General features: G+C 47.0%; 1 long non-coding RNA gene across 1 annotated transcript in view; it reads left to right on the forward strand.

Moving 5' to 3' along the window:
* The first annotated feature begins 130 nt into the window (after positions 1–130).
* Positions 131–22497, forward strand: part of LOC139273363 (uncharacterized) — a 27985-nt gene continuing 5618 nt past the window's right edge. The window contains exons 1-3 of the long non-coding RNA XR_011595084.1: positions 131–594; positions 1265–1388; positions 14863–14958. This is a non-coding gene — a long non-coding RNA (uncharacterized lncRNA). The remainder of the gene's footprint in view (positions 595–1264; positions 1389–14862; positions 14959–22497) is intronic.

The following is a 22497-nucleotide window of genomic DNA, read 5'->3' on the forward strand; positions in this document are numbered from 1 at the left end:
TCAGTCTGGTGAACCTTCGCTGCACTCCCTCAATAGCAAGAATGTCCTTCCTCAGGTTAGGAGACCAAAACTGTACACAATACTCCAGGTGTGGCCTCACCAAGGCCCTGTACAACTGTAGCAACACCTCCCTGCCCCTGTACTCAAATCCCCTCGCTATGAAGGCCAACATGCCATTTGCTTTCTTAACCGCCTGCTGCACCTGCATGCCAACCTTCAGTGACTGATGTACCATGACACCCAGGTCTCGTTGCACCTCCCCTTTTCCTAATCTGTCACCATTCAGATAATAGTCTGTCTCTCTGTTTTTACCACCAAAGTGGATAACCTCACATTTATCCACATTATACTTCATCTGCCACACATTTGCCCACTCATTTAACCTATCCAAGTCACTCTGCAACCTCATAGCATCCTCCTCGCAGCTCACACTGCCACCCAACTTAGTGTCATCCGCAAATTTGGAGATACTACATTTAATCCCCTCGTCTAAATCATTAATATACAATGTAAACAGCTGGGGCCCCAGCACAGAACCCTGAGTCCCAGGCAGTGCCCGGGGGGGATTGTTGTCCTCCCATCGCTGGTATCCAGGTGGGCGGGCTCTGCGTGTTGTGTCCCGCGGGCGGTGTGTGAGTGACGGGTAGACACAGGATGGTTGCCTGGGTTACGGGGGCGGGGCCGGTGTGTGAGTGACGGGCAGGTACAGGATGGTTGCCCGGGTTACAGGGGCGGGGCTCTGAGCTCACAGAAGGCGGGCGGTCACTGGAATATTTTCCGGTCCCTCTCCAGATGTGGCGGATACTCAGACAGGAATTGAGAGCGAGTTGGATCTTCATTGTTGTCTCTCCGGACACAGAGAGAGCCCCAGATAGTGGGAGGTAGAAACCCGCTGTTAATCAGTGTCATTAAAGCTGGCCAACGCTCCAGGGAAGTTGCTGAGTTGTCTGAGCTGAATATATTGTCTGTCAGCTCTCTCTCTGCCTGAGGTGTCACTGAGAGAAAGTAAAACCCGAGGGAAAGAAAGGCAGGTGGAGACTTGGCGGGTGTGTCCTGGATGGGCTTCAGCCAAGAATATAAAGGAATGGGCAGATAGCGGAGAAAGTCCCCAATATGTGAGCTGCTCCTGGAGTCTCCAACTGCGGACTATGGAATTATTTTTATTTCAATGTTTTGTTTCTACCAATAACTACAGGGTAAGTTAAAGTCACATTCTACTTCACACCGTCAATGTTGTTCTCATTTTCTGCCCTGTCATAATTAGATATCCTGGTGAATGAAGTAAACAGGGATTGTAGACTGAGGGGACCAGTCCATGATTGTGAGAGCACCAAATAGAGAGAACGCTTCCGATTCACAGAGCTTCCATAGATCGACAGGGTCGAAAGGTAAGAGATATTTCCATTGACTCAGATATACACTGGTCCTGGGGATGGATTGGGGAGAAAGGTCAGAGAGAGTCCCATTGACTCAGATGCACATTGGTCTGGGGAGAAAGATCAGAGAGAGAGAGACCCTTTGACAGAAACACACTGGTCCTGGTGGACTGAAGAGACATTTCAGAGAGGGTCCGAGTCTACATCACTTCATAAATATTTATCTCATTTTCTGTCTCACATAATTAGATAAATTATGGAGTGACAGAGAAAGGTCTATGTTAAGTCCTGACTCGAATGTACTGATTTACACGAGACACATGCTGAAGTCAAGGTCACTCAGGACCTGCACCTTTAATTCCAGCTCTCCAGTGCTGCACTTGCCTGAGACCTCCCTTTATATACCACAGTCGGACAGGTATGGAGTGTCTCCTGCAAGTACACCCCTGGTGGTAAGGTATGCTTATTGTTACAGGTCATATCCAGTTACATTCATGTATAGTATTGTTAGCATGAATGTTTTCTCACAAGAATCACTCAACACTCAAGATCGGTTCCAACGCCAAAACGGCCTTTATTACGCCGGTGGGGAGGAAGCCTCTGGTCTAAGTCCAGGCACCTCTCTCCGCTGAACAAAGAAAACCATCAATATTTATATGTTTTACAGCAGTTAATTCCAGTTACTCAGCCCACAGCGGCTGGACACAATCCAATCATAACGATTATAGATTACATATCGGTTTCTTTAACCCAATAGAATTCCCCTGGTACATCGGGGGGCTGTATGTTCGGTTCCTGTCAGCTCGGGCTGATTCATGACCCTGTGATGTGATGCAGGCCCCCTTATCTCTGTTACTCGGGGGCTCTGCTGTGACCTTGCTGAGCTATCTCAACATGGTTGCTAAGCACTCCATCTGGAGTCATCGATTAAGGACATTCCGTTCCAGGCACTATAATGGTTTGTTATGGTTATCTTGTCTCAAGCTGTTGATCCAAGACATTCCTGGTACCAGGCCTCACAGGGTCATTGCTCAGTCAGCCTCAGTCAGCATTGCTTGACGAACTGAGTTCCCATCATGCTTGGAGGAGCCCCCTGACAGCCATTTTATATTTGGCTACCATTTTAAACACATACATGTTTATATATATATATATCAGAGGTGCCTAATGCCCTACAACAGTATGGTAAGATAAGTTATATACAGTAATGTGAGATACATGACATCACCCTCCCCCAAGGTCTTATTGCCTTTATAGATTCAGTCTCTCAGGTGGTCTGCACTCTTGCGTGGAGCGTCTTAGTTGTGGTTCAGTTGTTTGCCTTGGTGCTTGTTTTTCATTTGGTGTGATTGCTGGTATCTCGTCTGGGCTGTCTGTTGAGACTGCCCTTTCCTCAGGTTGTTCCACCTGTCTGTCCATCAGGTGTGGTGTGAGTTCCACATTGTAGTCTGCCTCTGGTTCTTCAGTGTTTTCAGTGCATCTACTTTTTACTTGGTCTACATGCCTCCGGCAGGTTTGGCCATTGTCCATTTGTACAACCAGTAGCCTGTTTCCCTCTTTGTCTGTTACTGTCCCTGCAAGCCATTTGGGACCCCGGCCATAGTGTAGCACAAACACTTTGTCCTCTATCTCATTCCACCTCCCCCTCGAATTTCGGTCATGGTACTCAGTTAGCTTTTGACGCTTAGCCTCAACAATTTCATGCATGTCTGGGAGGATTAACGAGAGCCTGGTCTTTAAGGTTCGTTTCATCAATAGTTGCGCGGGGGGAACCCCAGTCAACGAATGCTGACGAGATCTGTATGCCAGCAGCAGTCGCGACAGGTGGCTCTGCAGCATGGAACCTTGGATTCTGATAATGCCTTGTTTAATGATCTGCATGCTCGCTCCGCCTGGCCATTGGAGGCTGGCTTGAAACGTGCCATCTTAACATGATTTATACCGTGGTCAACAATAAAATCGCGAAATTCTGCGCTGGTGAAACATAGAAACATAGAAACATAGAAAATAGGTGCAGGAGCAGGCCATTCAGCCCTTCTAGCCTGCACCGCCATTCAATGAATTCATGGCTGTACATGAAACTTCAGTACCCCTTCCTGCTTTCTTGCCATACCCCTTGATCCCCCTAGTAGTAAGGAATTCATCTAACTCCCTTTTGAATATATTTAGTGAATTGGCCTCAACTACTTTCTGTGGTAGAGAATTCCACAGGTTCACCACTCTCTGGGTGAAGAAGTTTCTCCTCATCTCGGTCCTAAATGGCTTACCCCTTATCCTTAGACTGTGACCCCTGGTTCTGGACTTCCCCAACATTGGGAAGATTCTTCCTGCATCCAACCTGTCCAAACCCGTCAGAATTTTAAACATTTCTATGAGGTCCCCTCTCACTCTTCTGAACTCCAGTGAATACAAGCCCAGTTGATCCAGTCTTTCTTGATAGGTCAGTCCCACCATCCCGGGAATCAGTCTGGTAAATCTTTGCTGCACTCCCTCAATAGCAAAAATGTCCTTCCTCAAGTTAGGAGACCAAAACTGTACACAATACTCCAGGTGTGGCCTCACCAAGGCCCTGTACAACTGTAGCAACACCTCCCTGCCCCTGTACTCAAATCCCCTCGCTATGAAGGCCAACATGCCATTTGCTTTCTTAACCGCCTGCTGTACCTGCATGCCAACCTTCAGTGACTGATGTACCATGACACCCAGGTCTCGTTGCACCTCCCCTTTTCCTAATCTGTCACCATTCAGATAATAGTCTGTCTCTCTGTTTTTACCACCAAAGTGGATAACCTCACATTTATCCAATTATACTTCATCTGCCACGCATTTGCCCACTCACCTAACCTATCCAAGTCACTCTGCAGCCTCATAGCATCCTCCTCGCAGCTCACACTGCCACCCAACTTAGTGCCATCCGCAAATTTGGAGATACTACATTTAATCCCCTCGTCTAAATCATTAATGTACAATGTAAACAGCTGGGGCCCCAGCACAGAACCTTGCGGTACCCCACTAGTCACTGCCTGCCATTCTGAAAAGTCCCCATTTACTCCTACTCTTTGCTTCCTGTCTGACAACCAGTTCTCAATCCATGTCAGCACACTACCCCCCAATCCCATGTGCTTTAATTTTGCACATTAATCTCCTGTGTGGGACCTTGTCGAAAGCCTTCTGAAAGTCCAAATATACCACATCAACTGGTTCTCCTTTGTCCACTTTACTGGAAACATCCTCAAAAAATTCCAGAAGATTTGTCAAGCATGATTTCCCTTTCACAAATCCATGCTGACTTGGACCTATCATGTCACCATTTTCCAAATGCGCTGCTATGACATCCTTAATAATTGATTCCATCATTTTACCCACTACTGAGGTCAGGCTGACCGGTCTATAATTCCCTGCTTTCTCTCTCCCTCCTTTTTTAAAAAGTGGGGTTACATTGGCTACCCTCCACTCGATAGGAACTGATCCAGAGTCAATGGAATGTTGGAAAATGACTGTCAATGCATCCGCTATTTCCAAGGCCACCTCCTAAAGTACTCTGGGATGCAGTCCATCAGGTCCTGGGGATTTATCGGCCTTCAATCCCATCAATTTCCCCAACACAATTTCCCGACTAATAAAGATTTCCCTCAGTTCCTCCTCCTTACTAGACACTCTGACCCCTTTTATATCCGGAAGGTTGATTGTGCCCTCCTTAGTGAATACTGAACCAAAGTACTTGTTCAATTGGTCTGCCATTTCTTTGTTCCCCGTTATGACTTCCCCTGATTCTGACTGCAGGGGACCTACGTTTGTCTTTACTAACCTTTTTCTCTTTACATACCTATAGAAACTTTTGCAATCCGCCTTAATGTTCCCTGCAAGCTTCTTCTCGTACTCCATTTTCCCTGCCCTAATCAAACCCTTTGTCCTCCTCTGCTGAGTTCTAAATTTCTCCCAGTCCCCGGGTTCGCCGCTATTTCTGGCCAATTTGTATGCCACTTCCTTGGCTTTAATACTATTCCTGATTTCCCTAGATAACCACGGTTGAGCCACCTTCCTTTTTTAATTTTTGCGCCAGACAGGAATGTACAATTGTTGTAATTCATCCATGCGGTCTCTAAATGTCTGCCATTGCCCATCCACAGTCAACCCCTTAAGTATCATTCGCTAATCTATCTTAGCCAATTCACGCCTCATACCTTCAAAGTTACCCTTCTTTCAGTTCTGAATTAACTGTTTCATTCTCCATCCTAATGTAGAATTCCACCATATTATGGTCACTCTTTCCCAAGGGGCCTCGCAAAATGAGATTGCTAATTAATCCTCTCTCATTACACAACACCCAGTCTAAGATGGCCTCCCCCCCAGTTGGTTCCTCGACATATTGGTCTAGAAAACCATCCCTTATGCACTCCAGGAAATCCTCCTCCACTGTATTGCTTCCAGTTTGGCTAGCCCAATCTATGTGCATATTAAAGTCACCCATTATAACTGCTGCACCTTTATTGCATGCACTCCTAATTTCCTGTTTGATGCCCTCCCCAACATCACTACTACTGTTTGGAGGTCTGTACACAACTTCCACTAATGTTTTTTGCCCTTTAGTGTTCTGCAGCTCTACCCATATAGATTCCACATCATCCAAGCTAATGTCTTTCCTAACTATTGCATTAATCTCCTCTTAACCAGCAATGCTACCCCACCTCCTTTTCCTTTTATTCTATCCTTCCTGAATGTTGAATAGAAACATAGAAACATAGAAAATAGGTGCAGGAGTAGGCCATTCGGCCCTTCTAGCCTGCACCGCCATTCAATGAGTTCATGGCTGAACATTCAACTTCAGTACCCCATTCCTGCTTTCTCGCCATACCCTTTGATCCCCCTAGTAGTAAGGACCTCATCTAACTCCTTTTTGAATATATTTAGTGAATTGGCCTCAACAACTTTCTGTGGTAGAGAATTCCACAGGTTCACCACTCTCTGGGTGAAGAAGTTCCTCCGCATCTCAGTCCTAAATGGCTTACCCCTTATCCTTAGACTGTGACCTCTGGTTCTGGACTTCCCCAACATTGGGAACATTCTTCCTGCATCTAACCTGTCTAACCCCGTCAGAATTTTAAATGTTTCTATGAGGTCCCCTCTCATTCTTCTGAACTCCAGTGAATACAAGCCCAGTTGATCCAGTCTTTCTTGATAGCTCAGTCCCGCCATCCCGGGAATCAGTCTGGTGAACCTTCGCTGCGCTCCCTCAATAGCAAGAATGTCCTTCCTCAGGTTAGGAGACCAAAACTGTACACAATACTCCAGGTGTGGCCTCACCAATGCCCTGTACAACTGTAGCAACACCTCCCTGCCCCTGTACTCAAATCCCCTTGCTATGAAGGCCAACATGCCATTTGCTTTCTTAACCGCCTGCTGCATCTGCATGCCAACCTTCAATGACTGATGTACCATGACACCCAGGTCTCTTTGCACCTCCCCTTTTCCTAATCTGTCATCATTCAGATAATAGTCTGTCTCTCTGTTTTTACCACCAAAGTGGATAACCTCACATTTATCCACATTATACTTCATCTGCCATGCATTTGCCCACTCACCTAACCTATCCAAGTCGCTCTGCAGCCTCACAGCATCCTCCTCGCAGCTCACACTGCCACCCAACTTAGTGTCATCCGCAAATTTGGAGATACTACATTTAATCCCCTCATCTAAATCATTAATGTACAGTGTAAACAGCTGGGGCCCCAGCACAGAACCTTGCGGTACCCCACTAGTCACTGCCTGCCATTCTGAAAAGTACCCATTTACTCCTACTCTTTGCTTCCTGACTGACAACCAGTTCTCAATCCATGTCAGTACACTACCCCCAATCCCATGTGCTCTAACTTTGCACATCAATCTCTTGAGTGGGACCTTGTCGGAAGCCTTCTGAAAGTCCAAATATACCACATCAACTGGTTCTCCCTTGTCCTCTCTACTGGAAACATCCTCAAAAAATTCCAGAAGATTTGTCAAGCATGATTTCCCTTTCACAAATCCATGCTGACTTGGACCTATCATGTCACCATTTTCCAAATGCGCTGCTATGACATCCTTAATAATTGATTCCATCATTTTACCCATTACCGATGTCAGGCTGACCGGTCTATAATTCCCTGTTTTCTCTCTCCCTCCTTTTTTAAAAAGTGGGGTTACATTGGCTACCCTCCACTCCATAGGAACTGATTCAGAGTCAATGGAATGTTGGAAAATGACTGTCAACGCATCCACTATTTCCAAGGCCACCTCCTTAAGTACTCTGGGATGCAGTCCATCAGGCCCTGGGAATTTATCGGCCTTCAATCCCATCAATTTCCCCAATACCCCTGGATGTTGAGTTCCCAGCCCTGATCATCCTGGAGCCACGTCTCCGTAATCCCAATCACATCATATTTGTTAACATCTATTTGCACAGTTAATTCATCCACCTTATTGCGGATACTCCTTGCATTAAGACACAAAGCCTTCAGGCTTGTTTTTTTAATACCCTTTGTCCTTTTTAGAATTTTGCTGTACAGTGGCCCTTTTTGTTCTTTGCCTTGGGTTTCTCTCCCCTCCACTTTTCCTCATCTCCTTTCTGTATTTTGCTTTTGCCTCCTTTTTGTCTCCCTCTGTCTCCCTGCATAGGTTCCCATCCCCCTACAATATTAGTTTAACTCCTCCCCAACAGCACTAGCAAACACTCCCCCTAGGACATTGGTTCCGATCCTGCCCAGGTGCAGACCGTCCGGTTTGTACTGGTCCCACCTCCCCCAGAACCGGTTCCAATGCCCCAGGAATTTGAATCCCTCCCTGCTGCACCACTGCTCAAGCCACGTATTCATCTGTGCTATCCTGCGATTCCTACTCTGACTAGCACGTGGCACTGGTAGCAATCCCGAGATTACTACTTTTGAGGTCCTACTTTTTAATTTAGCTCCTAGCTCCTTAAATTATTTTCGTAGCACCTCATCCCTTTTTTTACCTATGTCGTTGGTACCAATGTGCACCACGACAACTGGCTGTTCTCCCTCCCATTTCAGAATGTCCTGCATCCGCTCCGAGACATCCTTGACCCTTGCACCAGGGAGGCAACATACCATCCTGGAGTCTCGGTTGCGGCCGCAGAAACGCCTATCTATTCCCCTCGCCATCGAATCCCCTATCACTATCGCACTCCCAATCTTTTTCCTGCCCTCCTGTGCAGCAGAGCCAGCCATGGTGCCATGAACTTGGCTGCTGCTGCCCTCCCCTGATGAGTCATCCCCCCCAACAGTACTCAAAACGGTGTATCTGTTTTGCAGGGGGATGACCACAGGGACCCCTGCACTATCTTTCTTGCACTGCTCTTCCTGCTGGTCTTCCATTCCCTATCTGTCTGTGGACCCTTCTCCTGCGGTAGGACCAACTCACTACACGTGATACTCACGTCATTCTCAGCATCGTGAATGCTCCAGAGTGAATCCACCCTCAGCTCCAATTCCGCAACGCGGACCGTCAGGAGCTCGAGGCGGATACACTTCCCACACACGTAGCCCCCAGGGACACCGGAAGGGTCCCCGAGTTCCCACATGGTACAGGAGGAGCATATCACGTGACCGAGCTCTCCTGCCATGCCTTAACCTTAGATACCCTTAAATTGGTAATACAATGCTAAAGTTCACTTACTGATATAAAAAATAAAAGAAAAGCTACTCACCAATCACCAGCCAATCACTTACCCCATTGGCTGTGACGTCACTTTTTGATTCCTTTCTACTTCTATTTTGCTTTCTCTCCCGCTGTAGCTGCACCGGTACGCCTTTTATAGGCCGCTCCGACACTGCTCCCGCCTCTCCCCAACTGCCGCTGGTACTCGAGATCCCGCTGGGCCTTTTATCGGCCGCTCCCCTCTCACCAACTGCCGCTGGTACTCGAGATCCCGCTGGGCCTTTTATCGGCCGCTCCCCTCTCACCAACTGCCGCTGGCTCTCGATCTCCCGCTGGGCTTTTGATAGGTCGCTCCCCTCGCACGGACCATTATCACTGACCAATATGTCAGCAATGCCATGCATTGCAAACATGGTTCTAAGGCTCTCCACAGTGGTGGAGGTGGTGCTCGAGTTTAAAATATTGCACTCGATCCATTTTGAAAATGCATCAACGACTACGAGGAACATTTTGCCCATGAATGGGCCCGCATAGTCTACATGCACCCGCGACCACGGTTTGGTGGGCCAGGGCCAGAGGCTTTGGGGGGCCTCCTTGGGGGCATTACTGAGTTGGGCACAAATGGTGCACCGATGGACACAGAGCTCCAAGTCCACATCAGTGCCAGGCCACCAGACATAAGATCTGGCTATGGCCTTCATAAGGATGATCCCCAGGTGCTCGCGATGGAGCTCGCGGACAAACGCCTTCCTGCCTCGTAAGGGCATAACTACTCGGCTGCCCCACATCAGGCAGTCTGCCTGTAGTGAGAGTTCATGCATGCGCCTATGGAAGGGTTTGACCTCCTCTGGGCAGGCATCGCGAGCCTCTGCCCAGTCACCGGTTAAAACGCATCTTTTAACTAGAGATAACGTGGGGTCGCTGGTTGTCCAGGCTCTGATTTGACGAGCCGTCATGGGCGAACCTGTGGATTCAAAGGCATTGATTGCCATGACCATCTCTCAGTCCTGTTCGTCAGACCCTTCTGTGGTCGCCAGGGGTAGCCTGCTAAGCGCGTCGGTACAGTTGTCCGTACCTGGTCTGTGCCTTATCGTGTAGTCGTAAGCCGGCAGCATGAGTGCCCACTGCTGAATGCGCGCCGAGGCGTTGGCGTTGATTGCCTTGCACTCGGATAGTAGGGATGTGAGGGGTTTATGGTCGGTTTCTAACGCAAACTTGGCCCTGAAAAGGTATTGGTGCATCTTTTTGACACCATACACGCACGCGAGCGCCTCCTTCTCAACCATACCGTACCCGCGCTCCGCCCGCGAAAGTGACCTGGAGGCATAAGCAACGGGCTGCAATTTACCTGCATCATTGACGTGCTGTAAAACGCACCCGACGCCATACGCTGACGCATCACACGTAAGGACTAACTTTTTACCTTGGTCAAAAAAGTCTAAAACACTCTTGGAACATAGAAGGTTGCGTGCCTTATTGAAGGCACGTTCTTGGGCGTCCCCCCAAAACCAATCGCATCCCTTTCTGAGTAGCACGTGGAGAGGCTCCAGCAGCGTGCTCAAGTTCTGCATAAAGTTCCCAAAGTAATTGAGTAGCCCGAGAAAGGAGTGCAGTTCCGAGACATTCCGGGGCCTGGGTGCCAGGCGAATCGCTTCGGTTTTGGTTTTGGTTGGGCGGATTCCATCAGCAGTAATCCTTCTGCCCAAAAATTCAACCTCAGGCGCGAGAAACAGACACTTGGATTTCTTAACTCTTAGGCCTACCCGATCCAATTGACTTAGTACTTCCTCAAGATTGCGGAGATGAGAGTTGGTGTCCCTGCCCGTGATGAGTATGTCATCTTGAAACACAACCGTCCCCGGGATGGACTTGAGCAGACTTTCCATGTTGCGCTGGAATATAGCAGTTGCTGACTTGATGCCGAATGGGCATCGATTGTACACAAAAAGGCCTCGATGTGTGTTGATGGGGGTGAGTAGCTTAGACTCTTCGGTCAGTTCTTGCATCATATACGCAGATGTGAGGTCAAGTTTCGATAAAAGTTTTCCGCCAGCCAACGTGGCAAATAGGTTCTCCGCTCTGGGCAGTGGGTATTGGTCCTGTAGGGAGATTCTGTTTATGGTAGAGTTGTAATCCCCACAGATTCGCACGGATCCATCAGGCTTCATGACTGGGATGATGGGGCTTGCCCAGTCGCTGAATTCCACGGGAGAAATTATGCCTTCCCGCAGAAGCCGGTCCAGTTCGTTTTCAATCTTTTCCCTCATCACATAAGGCACAGCTCTAGCCTTGTGATGGACCGGTCTGGCATTCTGTGTGATGTAGATTCTAACTTTATCCTCTTTGAAGGTGCCCACACCTGGCTGAAAGAGATGTTCAAAACGGCTTAGAACTGTTGAGCAGGAGATCCGTTCCTCTGACGAAATGGCGTGAACATCATCCCATTTCCAATTAAGTTCTGCTAGCCAGTTACTCCCCAACAGGGCTGGGAGATCCCAGGGGACAATCCACAGGGAAAGTCGGTGCACCATCCCTTTGTGTGTGACTGAGAGCATGGCGCTGCCAAGGACTGGGATGATTTCTTTAGTATATGTCCTTAGTTTGGTGTCGTTCTTTGTGAGTTTTGGTCTGTTGCTTTTGTGCGGCCACAGCTGTTCAAATTGTTGAACACTCATGAGGGATTGACTGGCCCCCGTGTCCTGTTCCATGTTGACGGGTATCCTGTTGAGTAGAACCCTCATCATAATTGGAGGCGTCTTGGTGTAAGAACAGTGGACATTGATCGTGTTAACCCGCTGTACCTCGGCACCCCGTGCACTGTTTCAACCGTCTTCTGGTCTGCTTTCTGACCCTTCCGATTCGTATACCAGCCGAGCTGCTGTTTTTCTGCACATGCGAGCCAGATACCCTATGTAGTTGCAGTTTCTGCAAACGGCATGTTGAAATCGACACACCCTGGTTGAGTGCCTTCCCCCACATCTCCAACACAGACCGTTTCCATTGTTTCCGAAGGATGAGCTGCGTGTGGCTGATCTCTCTTGAGCTTCTCTCAATCTGTTGTTGATTGCTCGCATTGTGGGTTGATAAGGTGTGATCGGCCGTTCATGTGGCCCTTGATTTTGATGGATTCTGGCGCCACTGTCTGCTGTTGAAGGCCTGCTTTCCTGCCTTTGTGTGAGGGTAGTGTTTGTTTCACAATGTGAACCCCTTGTTCTGATGCCTCGTTGGTTGTCATACCCGAAGTATAGATCAGCCTCATTTCTTCTTCGCCTGCCAAGAACGTCTGTGCGACCAGTGCTGCTGCCTCTAGGGTCAAGTTCTTAGTCTCTATAAGCTTTTGGAATATGCCTGCGTGGCCTATTCCTTCAATAAAAAAGTCTCTCAGTACTTCTTTCCTTAGTTCATCGGGGAACTCATGAACTAGCCAGCCTCCGAAGTTCCGCCACGAAGTTGGGTATGCTTTGGCCCACATAGCATCTGTATTTGTAGAACCTATGCCTGGCCATATGTAGGCTGTTCGCTGGATTCAGGTGGTCTCTCACCAGTGTGCTCAACTCCTCAAACGACTTGCTTGCTGGTTTCTCGGGTGCCAGCAGGTCTTTCATTAAAGCGTATGTTTTCGAGCCACAACTGGTCAAGACATAGGCTCTTCTCTTGTCTGCCTTATCGTCGCCCAGACAGTCTTTGGTCACAAAGCTTTGTTGGAGCCTTTCTATAAAGTCATCCCAATTGTCTCCAGCATTGTATTTCTCATCTGAGCTGTTGGTAGCCATTCTGTGGATTCTGTGATCCCGTAACTCGTCGCCACTGTAAGTCCTGACTCTAATGTACTGACTTACACGAGACACATGCTAAAGTCAAAGTCACTCAGGACCTGCACCTTTAATTCCAGCTCTCCAGTGCTGCACTTGCCTGAGACCTCCCTTTATATACCACAGTCGGACAGGTATGGAGTGTCTCCTGCAAGTGCACTCCTGGTGGTAAGGTATGCTTATTGTTACACGTCATATCCAGTTACATTCATGTATAGCATGGTAAGATACAGTTATATACAGTAATGTGAGATACATGACAGTCTACAGTTGGAAGTGAACAGGGGTTGCAGACTGAGGAACAACAACAGGTGAACCATCTGTTGCTGAAACCCTTATCTCTGCCTTTGTTATCTCTAGACTTGACTATTCCAACATTCTCCTGGCCGGTTTCCCTTCTTACACCCTCTGTAAACTTGCACACATCCAAAACCCTGCTGCTGTTTCCTAACTCCTTACAAATTAATGCCGAAGAATAACTTCAACTACTGTTTGGAGAAAGTACTGATCCAAGATTGAATCACTTGCATTTCCACAGTGGAGAAAGGAATTGACTGACAGTTAACGTAGGTGAAAGTGTGTCTGCACACGCACAAGTGGAAAATTGTGATTGTAAAACAGCAGCTCAATCTACCAATTATTTATGGTATTTCGAGATTGTAAGACATCTAATGTTAATGAAACAAATCAATGTTATGTACCCCTTGATTGAAGGTACACAATTCATTCTGCTGTTAATATCAGTGGAACAGTGGGAAATGTCCTCACCTCCTACATGCTCATTAGTCAGGTGCTGACACCATGAGAGATATGGTCAATATATTCAAATAGAAGCAGCAAACGGGTCACATCTCCATGAACACACGGACAATGTCTCGGCCCATAGAGACCAGAGGAATTACTTCCAGCTATATCATCATGATCATGATGATGATCATCATCATCATCATAGGCAGTCCCTCGGAATCGAGGAAGACTTGCTTCCACTCCTAAAGTGAGTCCTTTGATGGCTGAACAGTCCAATGCGAGAGCCACAGACCCAGTCACAGGTGGGACAGACAGTCCCTGGGGAAGGGGGGCTGGGACTGATTTGCTGCACGCTCCTTCCGTTGTCAGCGCCTGACCTCTTCACGCTCGCGGCATTGAGATTTGAAGAGCTCAACACCCTCCCGGATGCATTTTCTCCACCTTGAGAGGTCTTCGGCCAGGGACTCCCAGGTGTCAGTGGTGATGTCGCAATTTACCAGGGAGGCTTTGAGTTTGTCCTTGTAACGTTTCCGCTGCCCACCTTTGGCTCATTTGCGATGAAGGAGCTCCGCATAGAGCAATTACTTAGGGGTCCTTGTGGTCTGGCATGCAAACTGTGTGACCTGCCCAGCGAAGCAGATCAAGTGTGGTCAGCGCTTCAATGCTGGGGATGTTAGCCTGGGTGAGGACACTGATGTTGGTGCACCTGTCCTCCCAGGGGATTTGCCCGCTATATTGCCTGCCAAATGCAGCTATATATTGTGTATGTGGATAGATATAATATTCATAAAATGCCATAATTTAATATCACAACTCAACAAATCAAAAATATTAAACAAAATCTGCGAATAAAAATAATACAATATCATCAGACTGTGTAAAACCGAGAGAAGGATCATTTAATTCATCAATAATTACCTACTCCACATTTCCCTGCTGAATATTCTCTACCTCAGGAATAAGGCTAGTTTGAGCCTGCACTGTGATTAAATCTCGCCAAAGGGTGCTCCCAGCGCACAGTCTCGGCCGACGGGCGCCTGTCTGGAACTGGGTTGTGGAGATCAGTGGGACTTACTGGATTTCACTGGGCAGCTGTCTGTGTCACATCTAATGTGGAGAGTTGATTGTAACACTTGGGAAATGACTCGATCCCAGAGCTAACCGCTGTTGTACTGATGGGGGAGGAGGGACTTGATATCATGTTCAGCAAGGCAACGTCCTCCTTCCCATTTTAATATTTCCATCTAACCCTCCTATTAATATATTTATTACAGAGCATCAGAATCTGGGAACGCCTGTCAACACCATGGCTGAAGGTCTAAACAGGGGAGAAGATCCAACATCTTCAACAAGAATGAGAATGGACACTGGTAGGTTCCCATCAATGACTCCCAGCGCAGGTACAGAGTAAAACTCCCCCTACACTGTCCCCATCAAACACTCCCAGGGCAGGTACAGCACGGGTTAGATGCAGAGTAAAGTTCCCTCTGCACTGCCCCATGAAAAACTCTCCAGTATGGTTGAGCATGTGTTCGATACAGAGTTAAGCTTCTCTACACTGTCCTATCAAACATTCCCACGGCAGATACAGCATGCGTTAGATAGAGAGTCAAGTTCCCTCTACACTGTCCCATGAAACATTCCAAGGGCAGTTACAGCACGGGTTAGATACAGAGTAAAGCTCCCTCTGCACTGTCCCATCAAACACTCCCAGGGCAGGTACAGCACGGATTAGATACTGAGTCAAGTTCCCTCTAAGGAGCTATTTCACAAATCTTAAGACAAATACATTCCAATGAGGAGGAAAGGGTGTCAGAGAAAAGATAGTCATCCGTGGCTTAACTAAGGAAATAAAGGATGGTATCCAATTAAAAACAAGGGCTTACAAAGTGGCCAAAACTACTGGGAGGACAGAAGACTGGGAAGCTTTTAAAAGCCAGCAAAGAACGACTAAAAATAATGATTAAGAAAGGGAAGATAGACTATGAAAGTAAACTAGCACAAAATATATAAACATATAACAAGAATTTCTGTAGGTATATAAAAAGGAAAAGAATGGCTAAAGTAAATGTTGGTCCCTCAGAGGACGAGACCGGGGAATTAGTAATGGGGAACATGGAGATGGCAGAAACTCTGAACAAATATTTTGTATCAGTCTTTACGGTAGAGGACGCTAACAATATTCCAACAGTGGGTAGTCAAGGGACTATGGGGGTGGGGGAGGAACTTAACACAATCACAATCACTAAGGAGGTGGTACTCACTAAGATAATGGGACTAAAGGCAGATAAATCCTCTGGACCTGATGGCTTGCATCCTAGGGTCTTAAGAGAAGTAGCGACAGGGATAGTGGATGCATTGGTTGTAATTTACGAAAATTCCCTGGATTCTAGGGAAGTCCCAGCAGATTGGAAAACTGCAAATGTAACGCCCCTATTTAAAAAAAGGAGGCAGACAAAAAGCAAGAAATTATAGACCAACTGTTTACAATCGATATTAGTGGCTTGGAAGAAGGAACTGAGTGTAACGTAGCCAAGTTTACTGATGATACAAGGATGGGAGGAAAAGCAATGTGTGAGAACACAAAAAATCTGCAAAAGGACATCGACAGGCTAAGTGAGTGGGCAAAAATTTGGCAGATGGAGTATAATGTTGGAAAGTGTGAGGTCATCCACTTTGGCAGAAAAAAAATCAAAGAGCAAGTTTTTATTTAAATGGAAAAAGATTGCAAAGTGCCTCGGTATAGCAGGACCTGAGGGTACTTGTGCATGAAACACAAAAGTTACAGCAAGTGATCAGGAAGGCCAATGGTATCTTGGCCTTTATTGCAAAGGGGATGGAGTACAATAGCAGGGAAGTCTTGCTACAGCTATATAAGGTATTGGTGAGGCCACACCTGGAATACTGCGTGCAGTTTTGGATTCCATATTTACAAAAGGATATACTTGCTTTGGAGGCAGTTCAGAAAAGGTTCACTAGGTTGATTCCGGGGATGAGAGGATTGACTTATGAGGAAAGGTTGTGTAGGTTGAGCGTCTACTCATTGGAGTTCAGAAGAATGAGAGGTGATCTTCTCGAAACATATAAGATTATGAGGGGGCTTGACAAAGTGGATGGAGAGAGGATGTTTCCACTAATGGGGGAGACTAGAACTAGAGGGCATAATCTTAGAATAAGGGGCCGCCCATTTAAAACTGAGATGAGGAGGAATTTTTTCTCTCAGATCATAGTAAATCTGTGGAATTTGCTGCTGTGGAAATTGTGAAATTGAATAAATTTAAGACAGAAATAGACAGTTTCTTGAACGATAAGGGGATAAGGGTAGTGGACCTGAGTCCATGATCAGATCAGCCATGATCTTGTTGAATGACGGAGCAGGCTCGAGGGGATGTATGGCCTACTCCTGTTCCTATTTCTTATGTTCTTATGTATACTGTCCCGTCAAACATTCCCAGGCAGGTACGGCACTGGTTAGATTCAGAGTAAAGCTCCCTTGACACTGTCCCATCAATCTCTCCCACGGCCGGTTCACCTCGGGTTAGATACAGAGTAAAGATCCTCTACACTATCCCATCAAACACACCCAGGAAAGCTACAGCATGTATTAGATACAGAGTAAAGCTCCCTCGACACTTTCCCATCAATCACTCCCAGGGCAGGTAGAGCACAGATTAGATACAGAGTAAAGATCCCTCTACGCTGGCCCATCAAACATTCTCAGGACAGGAACAGCTCGGGTTAGACACAGAGCAAAGCTCCCTCTACACTGTCCAATCAAACACTCCCAGGACAGGTACAGCATGAGTTAGTCACAGAGTAAAGCTCCCCCTACACTGTCCCATCAAACAGTCTCCAGTCGGGTACAGCACGAGTTAGATACAGAGTTAAGCTCCCTCTACACGGTCCCCTCTACCGCTCCCAGGGCAGGTACAGCAGTTTAGATACAGAATAAAGCTCCCGCTACACTGTTCCATCAAAACCCCCCAGGGCAGGTAAAGCACGGGTTAGTTACAAAGTAATGCTTCCTCTACACTGTCCCATCAAACACACCCAAGGGCAGCTACAGCATGGGTTAGGTGAGATACAGATTAAAGCTCCTTTACACTGTATCATCAAATACTCACAGAACAGGTACAGTACTGGTTAGATACAGGGTAAAGCTCCCGCTACATTGTCCCTTCAAACACTTCCAGGGCAGGTACAGCACGGGGTTAGATACAGAGTAAAGCTCCCTTTACACTGTCCCATCAAACATTCCCAGGGCAGATACAGCACGGGGTTAGATACAGAGTAAAGCTCCCTCTACACTGTCCCATCAAACACTCCCAGGGCAGGTACACAGGTGTGTTACCAATACCTTCCCTAGGCTAGGAGAGGAGCTCTGGAAGGTACGGGGAGCTCGGACTTGTCCATGAGAATAACCGATGGTAAGAGAACTGAAATAATCTGGAGTAATGAGGCATTAGTTGTGGCACAGTAGTAGCAATCTGGTCTTTGAGTCAGTCGGTTATGGGTTCAAGTCCACGTCCCTTGAGCATAAAATCTAGGCTGACATTCCAATGCAGTACAGAGGGAGCGCTGCACTGTCAGGTGCCGTCTTTCACGTGAAACGTTGAACCAAGGCCCCAGCTGACCTCCAAAGTGGGAGTAAAAGATCCCCTGACGCTATTCGAAGAAGGAGGGAGTTCTCCCCGGTGCCCTAGCGAACATTTACCCCTTAACCAACATCACTCGAACAGATTATCTGGTCATCATCACATGTGTGGGAGCTTGCTGTCTGTGCATGATTTGCGGCATTTCAACTATTACAGCAGCGACTGCGAGTAAAAGGTGCTTCATTGGTTGTAAAGGGCTTTAGGATGTCCCGAGAACGTGAAAGGCACTATATAAATACAAGTCTTCCTTTAACAATGGAGAAAAGGCTTAAAAATGGAACAGTCGGTAACAGGACATCAATTATTCTCCTCTTGGTGACATCAAACAATTGACTCACTGTATGTGGGAAACAAAGCTGATTTATTTGACAGTTGTTTGACAGAGCATGCAGGAACGATTTACAAGAATGTTTCCAGGGATGAGGGACTTCAGTTATGTGGATAGAATGGAGAAGCTGGGGTTGTTCTCCTTAGAGCAGAGAAGGATGTGAGATGTGATAGAGATGTTCAAAATCATGAGGGTTCTAGATAGAATAGATAGAGAGAAGCTGTTCCCATTGGTGGAAGGGTCGAGAACCAGAGGACACAGATTCAAGGTGATTGGCTAAGGAACCAAAGACGACATGAGGAAAATTGTTTTTACGCAGCGAGTGATTAGGATCTGGAATGCACTGCCTGAAATGGTGGTGGAGGCAGATTCAATCGGGGCGTTCAAAAAGAATTAGATACGTATCCGAAGGAAAACATTTGCAGTGCAACGGGGAAAGGGCGGGGCAGTGGGACTAACTGATGTGCTCTTGCAGAGAGCTGGCACAGGCTCGATGGGCCGAAAGGCCTCCTTCTGTGCCGTAACCACTCTGATTCCAGCCAGACCAGTTATAGGGGTTATTCACATCAGCAGCAACAAAGCCCAACTGTCTTAGAGTGAACATCGTTCAGTCCAGGATGTGATTAACAGCAACACTAACAGCAGAATCCAACCCCTGCAGTCACTTGTGAACTCGCTGGTGTGTCAGCAGGTTGGATGAAACATAGAAACATAGAAAATAGGTGCAAGAGTAGGTCATTCGGCCCTTCGAGCCTGCACCACCATTCAATAAGATAAGGCTGATCATTCACCTCAGTACCCCTTTCCTACTTTCTCTCCATACCCCTTGATCGCTTTAGCTGTAAGGGTCATATCTAACTCCCTCTTTAATATATCCAATGAACTGGCATCAACAACTCTCTGACTGAGTGAATCCATTCCCACACTCGGAGCATTTGACGCTGAACATTGCAAAGTGATGCATTTTAGTCGGACGAACAAGGAGAGGCAATATGAACTAAAGTGTATAGTTCTAAAGAAGTGCGTGCACAGAGAGACCTGGGGTATAATTGCTCATATTGTTGAAGGTGGCAGGATAGATTGGGAATGTGGATAAAAAAGTAGATGGAACCTTGGGCTTCATAATTCGAGGCATAGAGTACAAAGCAAGAAAGTTATGATGAACCTTTAAAAAAACACTGGTTCGGTTTCAACTGGAGTATTGTGTCCAACTCATGGGAGCGTGCTCTAGGAAGGATGTGAAGGCCTTCGTGCAGAAAAGATTTATAAGAATGGTTGCAGGGATGAGGGACGTCAGTTACATGGATAGACTGGAGAAGCTGGGCTTATTCGCCATAGAGTAGAGAAAATTGAGAGGAGATTCCCTGCAGATGCTCAAAATAATGAGGGGTCACAACAAAGTAGCTAGAAACTGTTCCCATTGGCAGAAGGGACGAGAACCAGAGGACACAGAGTTAAGGTGATTGGCAGAAGAACCAAAGATGAGAAAGCTATTTTATGCTGCGAGTGGGTTTGATCTGGAATGTACTACATGAAAGTGTGGTGGATGCAGATTCCATCGTGGCTTTCCAAAGGGAGTTCGATAAGTACCTGAAGGAAAAATAAAAATTGCACGGCTACAGGTAAAGGACCGGGGAGTGGAACTATCTGACTCCTCCTTGCAAAGAGTTGGCACGGGATGGATGGGCCGAATGGCCTCCTTCTGTGCCATAGATGTCTATGGTTGTATTATTGATTTGCAATGGAATAGACTTTTCAACATTGAAGTCATTTGCAATGGAACAGCATTTTACAATATATTAGTCCTTTCACTGGAATAGCATTTCTCAATGGAATATCACTTTGCAAAATAATGACGCTTTGCGGTGGACTTGTGAATTTAATTGGGCGCGGCTTCTGTTGCAGAGCGGGGTCTCTCCCGCCCAGCTGCTGTGTGTGGCCATTTACTGCAGCCGCTCACAGGCTGTGCTGCTGCTCACAGACACACCCAGGCAGGCTGCAGCAGGCAGGCAGCAAAGGCACATGGTGCAGGGAAGGAGGAACGGGGGCTGCAGCTCGCCAGCTCGGTTCCTGTGTGTGTGAGTGAGTAAGTGAGTGTGGAGCTCAGGACCACAAGGGGCTGGGGATTGGTGAGTGAGTGTGGAGCTCAGGACCGCAAGGGGCTGGTGGAGTAGGCAGAGGATTGGATGGTGTGAGTATGGAGCTAAAGACCACAAGGGGCTGTGGGGTGGGTTGGGGATTGGTGAGTGAGTGTGGTGCTCAGGACCACAAGGGGCTGGGGATTGGTGAGTGAGTGTGGAGCTCAGGACCACAAGGGGCTGGGGATTGGTGAGTGAGTGTGGAGCTCAGGACCGCAAGGGGCTGGTGGAGTAGGCAGAGGATTGGATGGTGTGAGTATGGAGCTAAAGACCACAAGGGGCTGTGGGGTGGGTTGGGGATTGGTGAGTGAGTGTGGTGCTCAGGACCACAAGTGACAAACACACTCACAGAATCTGCAATTTGCCAGCCTAAGCAATTGCCACACAATATTGTCAGCAATGAAACAATGTTGATTTGTCTTATTGCTCTGCTCTGTTTGGCAGCTTAAAAGCAGAATTACACTTTTCAGTATCTTATCTATTCGTGGCAGATGAAACTTAACACCAGCCTGCAGAGGAATGCCTGCCTTGTTGGAAGTTTAAAACCAAAAGTCACTGTTCAGAACCTCATCTTTTCATTTTGTGACCTATTGAAACAGGCTTTCTGTTCTGCATCTTGCCTTTTGCAAAGTTGCACATTTTGGTCGGAAGAATGAGGAGAGGCAATATAAACTAAAGGGTACAATTCTAAAGTGGGTGTATGAACAGAGAGAGCTCGGGATATATGTGCATAAATCATTGAAGGTGGCAGGGAAGGTTGAGAAAGCGATTAAAAAGCATACAATATCCTGGGCTTTATAAATAGAGGCATAGAGTACAAAAACAAGTGAGTTATGAATAAAATTTATAACACACTGGTTTGGTCTCAGCTGGTGTATTGTGTCCAATTCGGGGCACCACACTTGACAAGGATGTGAAGGCCTGAGAGAGGGTGCAGACAAGATTTACAAGAATGGTTCCAGGGCTGAGGGACTTCAGTTTCTTGGATAGACTGGGGAGGCTGGGGTTGTTCTCCTTAGAGCAGAGAAGTTTGAGGAGAGATTTGCTGGAGGTGTTCAAAATCATGTGGGGTGTAGACAGAGTAGATAGAGAGAAACTGTTCCCATTGGCGGACGGATCGTGAACCAGAGGACACAGTGATTTTGTTTGAGACATGAGATGCAGTAACAATGCACATGGCAGGTAACGTGAACACAGACAGGCCCTGCTTACAAACCAGCATTTGCTCTCTCCCGCGCGCGCACACACACACACACACACACAGAGGCCAGCCTGCAAACACTGCCAGCATTGATTGCAAGTTGATTTCTCTCATTCCTCTGCTGTGGTTGGCAGTTTAAATCAAAAACAATCATGTTTCAGTACCTTATCATTACAGTTTGTGGCCTACAGAAAGAGGCTTTCCATTCTGCATCTTGCCCTATGATTTCATCTCTCTCTCTCACTGGCTGTTTGTCTTGTCTGGATTTGGATGGGATAGACAAAGTCATCCACAAAGTACATTTTTCAATATCTCACTGACTCCCTATATTGATGTGAAATAAAGTGATACACAGCAGCATTACATGTGGACGAGGCCAGAATGAAATCAATCGGGTTTAATACAACAGCAGGTGATAAGACACCTGACCACTTCTCACACAAACTTCAGCTTTTTCTCTCTCTCTCTCACACACACACACACACAGGATAGCCTGCAGAGGGATGACTGCCATGTTGGAAGTTTAAAACCAAATAGACACATTTCAGTACCTTATCATTTCATTTTGTGGCCTACAGAAACAGGCT

The sequence above is a fragment of the Pristiophorus japonicus genome, chromosome 9, assembly GCF_044704955.1.
Source record: "Pristiophorus japonicus isolate sPriJap1 chromosome 9, sPriJap1.hap1, whole genome shotgun sequence".
NCBI classification, from domain to species: domain Eukaryota; kingdom Metazoa; phylum Chordata; class Chondrichthyes; family Pristiophoridae; genus Pristiophorus; species Pristiophorus japonicus.